At 39.2% G+C, this 12,199-nt stretch overlaps 1 long non-coding RNA gene across 2 annotated transcripts in view; it reads left to right on the forward strand.

Moving 5' to 3' along the window:
* The first annotated feature begins 819 nt into the window (after window positions 1–819).
* The window catches only part of LOC136826948 (uncharacterized), a 29,604-nt gene continuing 18,224 nt past the window's right edge, over window positions 820–12,199 (forward strand). The window contains exon 1 of one of the 2 annotated variants that reach the window (XR_010849763.1): window positions 820–919. This is a non-coding gene — a long non-coding RNA (uncharacterized lncRNA). Of the gene's footprint in view, window positions 920–11,250; window positions 12,040–12,199 lie in introns of those variants that run through there. The other variant, XR_010849764.1, reaches the window with a different exon arrangement.

The raw sequence follows: 12,199 nt of genomic DNA on the forward strand, positions 1-12,199 counted from the left end.
TGCGAGATTTAACACATGGGCTTTCTGTGATTTATTTGTCTGGTTATGCTGCTTCGTAATAGGTCATTGGGGTAAGAGATACTACTAAAATTGGATTTTCGTGGCTTATTTTGGCCCAGTTCTGATTTACTTTCCTTCAGTCCACAATAATTGTCAAAACTATCAAGAATTTTTACTATATTATGCGGAATAAGTCGAAAAATAAATTAATTTTTTAATCGAAACGTCCCAAAAATAATTAAAATTTTGGTTGTTCCAATAAATGCCCCGCCCTTTTCATTATTACCAGAATCAAGGCAATAAATATCTTTAGATGTTAGTTTTGTAGGAGATTTGTGATTTAGGCATCATTATATAAATAAATTTTAAATAATTCTTTAAATATTATGGCTCTGCCATTTGATATTTTTATAAAGAAAATTACGATGGTTTTTTAACGTTCCCACAGTTTGCCCTTCCCCCTCCATTGCATTTGCAGTAGTCTAAATGGGAATTTAGTTTGATTTACAGTGTTGCCGAAACGTGGAAATGTGGCCTCTAGTGTGAAAGTTTTTTATACACATGATTAGGTGCAAAAAGTAGTTTCTTCATTTTACGGTCTGCCACACCGAATTTCCACACTCCTTTTAGGAGTTTATTGTGGTCGTATATATTAGTTTCTTATGTGATTCATTTACGTATACTTTTGGTCATTTGCATATTTATATATGTGTTTATATAACAATGACTGAATAAAGAACCATCAAAGAACGGTTGTTGAAGCTCCAATTTATGAAGCAGTAGAAGAATTGTGGCAACACTGCCAGAGCCGGCCGGAGACTCGGAGTTGTTTGGTTAGATCAGTTGCTTAAATTGCTTTGGGGTTGTTAGAAATTAAGAACGCCCTTGCGAACTCTCCCTGTGGTATATACGTCGCCCAGTGAGTGCGCTATGTTTGAATTGATTCTTCTCTTTCGATTTTGAAATTTCCTTGTTAATTTCATTGCTGTTCATTCAGCTTTTGAGTGGAAATAGTAACGGTGTCAAAGAATAGATGAGAATCAATTCTTTGTCTGTAGGCCTACAGTGCGCTCCTATTCACTCTCTCATATATATATATATATATATATATATATATATATATATGTTACAAATTTATCCATACACATATATTTTAGCATGATACACATAGCGTTGTAATTAGAGATCATTGTCTGAAAGTGTCGTGATATAAGGCTAGGCCTCAACTTTTTAAACCTATTAACTGACGAAATTCAACACTTCAATATATATATATATATATATATATATATATATATATAATATATATATATATATATATATATATATATATATATATATAATATATATATATATATATATATATATATATATATATAAATTAAAAGGTAAATATAAATAAACATTTCGCTGCCATAACCAGCTGGGGGTTTTTGATTTTGAGCTATTTTATGTGCTTTTTGAAGCCACATGAGCAAGGTATTTCAGCAAAATAGGCAGACAAACAAAAATTGTGATACAGACAGGTACACAGATAGATAGATAGATAGAAAGATAGATATAACTTAATGAGGTGATAGGCTACATTTGAATTTCGGTAGGAACAATGGAAAACCCGCTGCTGTTACTTCTTGGGGCTTGGGGTGGCGAAAAGTGCTAAATTGACAACACTGCCTGAGTGTCGCAGGCCTTGATCCTTTATCTTGGTATATTTGTTCTAAGGGAATACTAAATTTTTTTTCCGTAATGGTGAGCTTTGCCAAACGTTTTAAAGCCTTGAAGATATTTATTTTATTTATGTACCAACTGACGTACTCTACAACGTTACTTTTATCTTGTGCTTGGGAATAAACCGGGTAATCATAGGTTATGAAATGTGTAGAAATACGCAGTATAGATATCCATTTAGCTTTCTGTCTTAGTTGAGTTGAGAAGCATTGCTGAGTAAATTCAGCATTGCTGAGTAAATTTTTTAAGGCAACGTCGTTGTAGTAATTGTGAATCAGTATTTTAATATATTACTACTGGTATGAATATGACCCATTGATCACATTTCCTTACTTCATACTATGGACATGTAGCCTACTTGTGGCCATGTAGTCCTCTTGGTTAATTTGAAGTGTTTGCGGCCTATACAGTGATATAGGTAGGTAACACTGGGTAGTTTTAATTAAACACTTTTTTCCTTTATCATTACTAGGCTACTACTACGTAGAATTGCTCAATCTGCTTTTCGCCTGTTGAAATGGCTCATTACAGCCATGAGCCAGCCCCAGAAGGAATAAAGGAGAATTTGGTTGCTGGCTGGACATGTGTAAAATATGCCACATACTTTTTGGCAGCAAGTTTAAATGATGAAAGAGCTCATGTTTAAGCTCTATCTATCCTAGCTATAGATTTCAAAAGTTGTATGGAAGAAGAGACTACTGTACATGTTCTGGCAGAACTATGGTAGTGTGGTTCCACCCCTCTCTGAGCAGAATCCACATTTGGGCCAATGCTGCAAAAGCTGTTGATTCTGGGAACTCCCACTCCAACTCCTCCAATGGAGACGAAGTCTCTCCTTGGGAGACTCCCATTCCAACTCCTCCAATGTAGATGAATACTCTCTCCTTGGGAGAGAGGTCACTGGTACCTGACATGAAGTGGATAGAGCCACTGAAATTTTGCTTCCAAATCCAGAAAATCTAGGGGACAGTCCTCTGGGTAATTCTAAGCCGTAGTTCTGCAGTGAGCTAGACTATGGCAACTGACGTTTTCCTATGCTATTTTACTTACTGTACAAGAATTTACAGTAATATTTTGTCGGATGGTTTGGTTACAGCTGGCCGACAAAATATTACTTTAAATTCTTGTAAAGCAAGTAAAATGACTTAACGTCAATTGCCATAGTCTAGCTCACTGTGGAACTACGGCATAGAATTACCGTCTTCTGCTTTACGTGAGAGAGACACTGTACCTCAAATGAGAATCTTGCCTTCCCCATGCTGCAATCATGTATTGAGGGGACTCTGATGGGGTCCACCCAACCTCATCTTCATCTGAAGTGTCTGTACCTTATAGGGGGTAGTGATATATCCTTGACCTCTATAATCATTTCTTGCTGACTTCCCAAATATGAAAATTCTGCTTGCTGTACGTCATACTGCCAGGCAGTGATGGTACAACTGCCTTGGCTCAATCGGTTCATGCAGACTTCCCTGATAGGAAAGTCCCGCTTGCTGTACTTCATGTACTACCAGGCGGTGATGCTAGAACTGCCTTGGCTCATGAGTTCATGAAGGTTCTCCTAATAGGAAATCCAGCCTGATGTACTTTCTTCACTGGTATGCAGTGATGATACAACTGCCTTGGCCCGTGAGTTCATGCAGGCATCCCTAATACGTAGGGAATTCAGCTTGCTGTACTTTCTATACTGCCAGGCTGTGGTGATACAACTGCCTTGGCTTATCAGTTCATGCAGGCTTCACTGATGGGAAAATTCTGTTTGCAGTACTTTCAGAATTCAGGGAGGAATTATGAACAGTATCAAGGATGACCCCAAGAGAGTGTAACTCTTTGAGGACTCACTTGCTACTGAGGATCAGCATAGAGATGCTATCCGTGATTCGTACAAGGAATTCAGGTGTCCTGGATATGGAAACAGGTGTGATATGTAAAATTCCTCGTCCTTTAAACTAGAGGATTGAGAGGCTGCCCAGTCTGCCCAGGCAGACATAGGATTCTTACCAAAAATCTTAGGTCACGGGAACAGGATAATAAAAAAAACCTAAGCCCAAAAAGAAGCTGAATCAGTTGTCTAGATCCCTTGCTGAAATCAGAATGGATAATAAGAGACAGCCTGCTTACTCCCAGAGTTCTGACTGGTAACAATTGATAACAGCCCATATATATTATTTATAATAAAGTTGTCATGAAAAAAGGAAGTATTTAATACTGTAAACTAAACAAATAGATCCCAATTAATGGGCCATATGGGGCCTACTGATAGTCTCAAAATATAAAGTTTAGAACCAATGAATACAAAATTGCAGTAGGAAAATGAATTTTTGATTAGGTTTTGCTACCCTAATTGAGGGTTGGTTCCACTATTATTCTGAGCTTGGAGGAATGATTGGCACCAATTCAGTATTCAACTTTGTCTGTCGTCATATTCAGGGGTTTGAGACCTATGTTGAGAATAGCCTGTACTATTATATGGGGCAGAAACCTGGGCACTTAAGAGGAAAGAGGAGGGACTGTTGGAAAGAACCGAGATGAGGATGGTGAGATGGATTGTGGAATATCACTACAGGAAAGGAGGGAGAGTCAAGATATAAGAAGAATGTGTGATATATGTAATGTAAAGGAGAAGGCTAGGGAAGCTCGTTTGAGATACTTTGGTCATGTAATAAGAAGAGAGGAGGTAGAACCAGTCAAGAGAGCTAAGAACATGCCAGTGATGGGGAGGAGGAGTGTGGGGTGTAAGCAGATCAGATGGATGGATGTTTTGAGGAGGGATATGGGTGAGGTGGGACTGGGGGAAGATGATGCTAGGAATAGAAATAGATGGAGAAAGTTGACTCGAGCGGCCGACCCTGCTATACAGTGGGACTAATAAGGTCAAAAGATGAGAATAGCCTAGTGACCAAATTGTAGAATTTATCAATGGTTTATATTTTTTTCAAATTCCCTGCTATCCTGGGTTATATGTAGTTTAGAAAAAACTGTTCATGGGTAGGACAGGCATAAATGCAGAAGTCAAAGTTGGGAATTTTGCATTTAGAGCAATACTGTAGTGGCACAAGAATTCAGTAAACCTGCTTCATTTAGTCATGACTCCTTTGGTGCAGCATGCAACTCTTATCCCTTGGGTTATTTTTGGATGTACAGTATTGCAAAATTGTGTGAAAAATTTTTTTGCATATTTTGAATGTTTAATGTTTATTATGGAAACATATCAAAAGTTTTAAAAATACTGAACCCCTTTGTAACCTACAGTGGGAAACCAGGTTTTTGGGTGTGGGAAAGCACAGAATGGGTGAAATACATTGACATCCCACTGATACTTTTGCAGTTTTTTGTTTTGATTCTGATGAAGGTTTATTGAGCTCTTCCAAGTGACACCAAGCATAGGTAAGTAAGAACCAGATGACGTAGGTTATATCAGGGTTTGGGGGTCCGGGGAGGTAGTAAAGCTCACCCAGCCAGGCAAGTACTTGGCATCCTTGGTTAGGCTGGGTATGGTTGCGAGCTTAGGTAATTTACAGTGCCAAAGGTTAGGTTGGGTAAGGAGGGATTCAGGGGGTAAAGAGCCCCCTTCCCACAGCCAGGTAAAGGACCCAGTGCCCATGTTAGGTTAAGTTGGAATACACCCTTCTAATTTCACTCATTTTGTCTTTAACCTTACACAGGTACCCTGGTTTCTCAATGTGGTTCCCTGCAGTTGTTGGCTATAAGGGAGAGTTCAGTACTATTTGTACAAACATTGACTTGCTAATGAATTGAATGCCATGGGAATGTTCAAAATGTACACCAAAACTAAAAGTATTGTTTTACTTAAAGTATTGTTTTACTTGAACCAATATGTGTTCTGTATTCGAAAATATCAATTATCTATGTTTCAGAGTGTGCTTTGAACGTTTCTGGTATTATTTTCATTAGCAAATGTGTACTTTAGAGATGGTGGACCTCAACTGTATACCCTGCAATCACAGTGGGAAGTTTTTTGGGGGTGGGGGATGGAGGGCAGGGACGCATTTGACACCAAGTGAAGTATGTGAACCTTAATCCACTGATATTTCTCAATTCAGGTGAAGGCAAGTTCATGGATTGTTTTGAAACAATATCTTGCACTAGGGCAAGGATCTAGTGCCATAGGTTAGGTGTGGTTGGTAGGTCATTTGCTAACTAAATGAACTTAAGAAATATTCAGAGCACATATTCAAGAGTAGGAAAGTTATATTATCAAGTCGAAAAGTGGCAATGGTATAAAGTAAAATTGTACCATTATAATTACATTTTCTACCCCAGAATACAATCATGGTTTTAAGTGAAGACAGTATGGACATACAGTACCTATGTACAATTAAATACTGTATCAAGGAGTAGAATATATTCCTATTGTAGAGACTGGTAGAAAATTCACCTCGGCCATAATTTTTCATGAGGTACTTGGTTGTTTTTAATCGAAGCTGGATTTGCAGAAAATTTACTTGAATACTCCTAGTGAATAGCATGAAGTCTTAGTGAATAGAAGTGGAAATTCACCCTCCCCCTCGAAAAAAAATTGGTCGGGTATTTACTGAAATTGTCTGTTGTCCATACAGTAGTGTGTTGTACAGCAATGCAGCCTGAATTACGTAGTTTATAATGATGAAATACATTTTATTTGGTTTAATTCATTTAGTGCTCCCAAGTTGATTTTATGTCTTAATTTAAAATTCACATGAAGTTCTGTAGTGCACTTAATGTATTCTTTAGGCTGTCATCATCAAGTTTATTTATCCAGTTGTCAGTACCTTTAAATAGTTGCTAGAGATTCATGAAGAAAAAGTGGTGGTTTAGAGGCTGGAGACGCAGTTTTAACTACTAAAATGCAAAATTGAGATGGATTACTGTAAACAAAATTGACTTGGAAATGGTTGGGAGACATGGAAGTTGGTTCATTAAACTGTTGTGTTAGGTGATTTATTAGGAGCAAAAATGGGTGGACTATGTCATAGATTTCGCATCTTGAATAATGCTGGCACACGATACTGAAAGATTTCTTGTTTATTACAAAGACTGGGAAAGCAGTGTTGCCATACTGGAGATTCATGGTATTGGCATTACTGTACATATTTTCTAACTCGCGCGGCAGCCTTTATTTAAAAAATCGCAGTAGCACTTCGATAGTTTAGTGTAGGTGCAACCCCCGCCCACCAGCAGGAGTACTGGAAATGACTTGCCTGAAAACCTCATTCTGTTTCTGCTGGCTCTCGAATAACATTGGTGTTTGCTGCAGCTTTTGTTTACAGATTTCCTTGTATGGCTGGATTTCGGTGAAGTATTATCGCTTATTTTGAGTAGCCTTCAAACTTTGATAGTTTTGAGGATCAGCTTTTCAGTTTTTGTTGTTATTCTTTCTGATTCAAGTTCAGTTAGCTTTTGCTACTTTAGCGAAGGTTGCAAGGAGATTAATCAATCTTCATAATATTATGACTCTTGTAGTAAGGAAACATATAATTTGCACTAAGCGTAGGGCGCAGTAACGTAGTAAGGAGAGAACTTGTGCTGAATGTAATGATTGCCCAAGTGCATGGCGCCAGCTCCCGAGCGCCTGCTCTCAAATGCCTGGTGCCAGTGAGTTCAAGTGGAAGAGAAGTTAGTGACAGGAAGAATAATGCGGCCTCTAGCGCCAAGAAATGTGCTTCTCTTAGCTAAGCCTAGGTTAGGTGATAACCCTGCTATTCCTTCTTCTCCTCCTCCTGCTTTTCTCCTGCTACTAGCCGTCCTACTTTTAATCCACCTACTCCTGCATCTGGCTCCCCTGTTTCAACCCTTGCCAGTCTCGAAGCTAGGGTTAACAAGAATTTAACTTAGTAGTGAATACAGTGAAGTGGAGGTGGCTACTCGTCCTGTCAGTTCTCATATACCAAGGTCACTGTCATACTCCCCTAAACCTGGGAAAAGACACACCATAAGTCCAATGGAGGCCAAGGGGGTTGGGCCACGGGTAGTTGCTCCCTCAGTCGAACCTGTTGCTCATTCCCAGGTATTGGCAGACAGCCACTTGAAAGGTGTCTTGACAAGTTTCTAGCCCTTTTGTCTCGCTTGGCCCATCAGTGGATGACCCTACTGGGGACCCTGTCGTCCATCAAGGTGTTCATCAAGTTAGGCAAACTTCTAGTGAGAGTTTTGTAGTTCCTCCAGGCACACTGGGACAGGGAAACACATCTGGACACCTATGTGTTTCCCATAAACCCGGTAATCAAGTAGGACCGGCATGGTGGCGGTCCAAACATAGACTTTCTGATGGAAAGCCCTTCATCCTCAGAGCCCAGACTTAGGCTTCTATTCAGACTTCTCGGTTCTAGGCTGAGGAGTCCTTTGGGGAACCGGGAAGTTTCCAGGACAGGATCTCTGTAAGAACAGAACCTTCACATCAACATCAGAGAGCTGAAAGCTATTCACTTAGGGCTTCTGCGCTTCTTGACTCTGGTTCACAACAAGACTGTGGCAGTCCATAAGATAATAACACAGCCCTAACGTACATACGAAAGCGAGGCAGCACTCTTTTTCGCTATGCCAGACAGCAAGGGACGTTCTACTGTGGACAGTTCAAATCGAGTGATTTTCAGGACAGACTAAATATTCTTGACAGACGAGCTGAGCTGTCGATTAATAGGTGGACTTTGGATCCCCTGGTCTATTGGAATCTGCGATACTATGGGCAAGGCCGACATTGGACCCGTTTGCTACCTCAAGGAACCATCGCCTTCCTCTGGTGCTTTTCTCAGGCCTCGGACCCTCTAACATGGACAACAGACACGATACAGTAAACCCCCAGTATTCACGGTCTCACGATTCACAGACTCGCTCATTCACGGATTTATCTATGGAACATTCATACGCATTATTCGCTGGGAAATATTCACTAATTACTGTATTTTCATCACATTTTCATAACTAAATGCACTTTTTGTGATAAAACTATTAAAATACTCAGGTAATGCTCGAGTTACGATAATTCATCTTACGATAATTCGATTTTGCAGTGGGGTAAGCAATTAATACGATACAGCAATATTTATAAAATATTTTTAAATTTTGTGCGGGCGCAGGCAGCAGCGTAATCAGGCAGTGAGAGAAACCAAATTACAATAGACAAAATTTCTTCCATCTCTGTATCCCATCTTCTAGTTAAAGAAGTAAGAGAGAGTGATAAAAGTATTGTTAGTAATGTTATACTCTTGCGTAAATGTGTACAGCCATAAACAACCGAACGAGAAACTGTTGTTTTGCTTATGACCGAATCGGATAACAACAGCTGTTTACCTGGTATTTCAACCATCATATGGTAATAAACAATTACAAGGTTATGGCACAAATGACGTTAAGTAGAACAGGACTGATATATTTTTACATTATACCCTTATTCGGAATGGATAAAAGATCGTCAAGGAAATATACAGTACTGCTAAATTTAAGCTGCAAGTTGTAGCTGAAGCTGAGAAAACAATCTTCAAGCTGCTATTGACTATACAGTAAATTATTGTGCATCGGCAACATGGATGAACCTCGACTGTAATAAAAAAATTGGAGAGAAAGTATTTTAATCAAAACTACTGGGCATAAAAGAACACAGTACTGCCATTTTTACACCGATAAAAGAAACATGGGTAAAGCTCGTATTATGATGAAATCAAGTGAAAATAGCGAAAGGAATCTTGAATTTATTTTGCACAAAACAAATGCCCCCAAACAGCCATCGTCATCTATTAATGAAAATAGATTAATTTCACAATGAGACGTATTTTAGTTATGTTTATACTTGAAAACACTTAGTATAACGTTTATACTTGCCCCATATATATAAAACTAGAGACTCATTTACAATAACATCTGAACTGTTTAAATACGGCGAAATAAACACGTCAAACGATTTCAGATCAAAACATGATCGCATGGTTATATAATAAACACTACAATTAAGAATAAAATTATTATATGAGAATATTATTGGATATAGGGGAATTAAACATACATTTACAGATTTGATTTAAAAATCAATGAAAAATGACGTAGGCAGTTAGTTGATGAGGGTGACGATTCATTATGTTGACGCTGGTATAATAGAGTGAATAGAGTACAGTATAATACATTACAGTTTATGTGATAAATAAACACCACTAAAACGATTTCCATTGAATAATCAAAGTCACTTTGCATGAATCGAATTAGCTTTTAATAATTACTAATAAGAGTATACTTTATAGTGTAGGTTAGGCTATGTTTGTATTAACGTTTTGGTATTTTTGTTTTTACCAACAAACTGGTTTTTATTGATTCCTCATAGCCCGGGGTTTCCATTCAACAAGATTGGTCCCACTTGATATGCCATTTGCTTCAACATTGAACTTCTTTTGCTTGTCGCAAAGTTACGATGATTCTCATAAATCAGTTCTGGTCCATGAAATAATACATTCCAGTACAGTTGTGGAGTTTTGAGACTCCCCTTTAAAAACCATGTCTATTCAGACAAACTCACTATGCGAGATACCAAAGGGTTGTCTATCTGTTCTTGCCCTGACAGGCCTCAGACCATCTGGAAGCTTTTCAGAGCATAAGAGTTTTCAAGGCACGCTGCAGAGGCTATTACAAGATGTAGGCGTCGATTTCCTAACCGTGTCTTACTGGCTAAGTGGGCAATTTTCTGAAGCTGGTGTCTAAGACTTAACATCTCTTCTTCTGAGACGTCTGTGACCCAAATTGCGGATTTCCTTCTTTAACTGAGTAAATCTGGGAATCTCTCGTCCTACACCTTTAAGGGGGTATTGTGTTGTGTTTAGCTCAGTGTTTAAACACGGGTCCTGAATCTGGTGCCAATCCCAGATCTTAACGACCTTGTCAAGTCTTTTGATACGTCCAAGCAAGAAAGGAAGATCCGGTCTCCTGGAATCTGGATATAGTGTTGAAGTGGCTGACAGGTCCTGCTTTTGAACCCCTTCGTCCTCTTCTCGGAGAAACCTTACTCGGAAGACTCTCTTCCTCGTGGTGCTAACATATTAGCGAGTTCCAAGCCATTGATAAAGGGTAGATATTTTCACAAGGAGATGCAGCTTGCTACTTTACCCTTGGATTTTTAGCCAAGAACGAGGACCCTTCCAAGCCCTGGCCCCATTCTCCCTCCATTAAGACTTTAACGGATACCTTGGCTCTGAGGAAGAAGAGAGTTCTTTGTCCTCCTAGTAAGGTATTACCTGGGCAGGACTGAGATCAAAGGAATATCCAGTAACTCTGGTACTATGTCAAGAACCCGTCTCACCCTCTGACTAAGAATGCATTGTCCTTCTTCGCCAGAGATTTAATTTCTGAGGCGCACTCTCAGGCTCAGGAGGACATTTTGCCTACTTTTAAAGTGATAGCTCATGATGTCTGGACAGACCCTACCTTATTAGCTTTCAGGCACTTACGTCCCTCGCTTCCATTCTGCAGTCGGCTTGCTGGAAGTGTGAACTGATCTTCGCGTCTCACTGTTTAAAGAAGTTGAAAGTGTTTGAAAATTGCAGTACCCAGCAGTCATTATCAGTGGCTGGTATGGTATTGTTGGGGGAAGCATAGGAATCTCTCTTTTCTCCTATCTCTTTGCCTTGAAGTAGAGTGTTGAATTTTCAGGATCCAGGGGGTACAGTGTACCTGGAGTACCCACCAGTCTCAGTGGATGTGTTGTGATGTTTTCCGTGTAGGTAAAAGCGTTGTCTGATTGTTTTATTCTGGTACTGCGCCCAGGGCAAGGGCACCTTTTGTAAGCTTTGTTAGCCATCGGACATATCCTTCACTACAGAGCTCCCAGCTAAGTAGAGGCGCTCCACATCTATAACGCCACACCACTACAGGTTAAGATGAGCACCAACCAGAGGGAGTATTTACCTGCAGTAGCTCTCTTGCCAAATAAGGGAACGAAAAGCATTGTCTTCAGTGCCCGCAACTTTTCTATTTCAAAGTCATTACCATAACTTAAATGTTTTGGAGCAGAATATGTCCATGCATCCCATCTCCTGTCAATGTGGGATTTACCTATGTAATTACATGGTAAGTTACTTAAATGAAAATGTTATTTTCATGATAAATTTAAGTTTCATATATACTTGCCATGTAATTACAGGTTGGAACCTCCCCCCTCCCCTCTCATGGGCATAAGGGCACAAACAGAGTAAGGTTTTCTGCTAAGTCGTTTCCAGTACTCCCGCTGGTGGGTGGGACTTGTCACCTACACTAAACTACCGAAGTGCTACCGCGATATTTGAAAATAAAAGCTGCCTCACGAGTTAGAAACTATAGCTATGAAATTACTTTGTAAGTATATATGAAACTTAATTTTATCATGAAAATAACATTTTGGTAAAATTGAACACATGACTGTTTACACAGTTTCTACAAGATTAGTTCCTTTTGTTATACTGTCAAAAGTTGTTAATTGTGATAGCTTAACTACTGGATGAACATTTGTAGGAGA

Source organism: Macrobrachium rosenbergii, chromosome 41, assembly GCF_040412425.1.
Source record: "Macrobrachium rosenbergii isolate ZJJX-2024 chromosome 41, ASM4041242v1, whole genome shotgun sequence".
Classification (NCBI taxonomy): Eukaryota; Metazoa; Arthropoda; class Malacostraca; order Decapoda; family Palaemonidae; genus Macrobrachium; species Macrobrachium rosenbergii.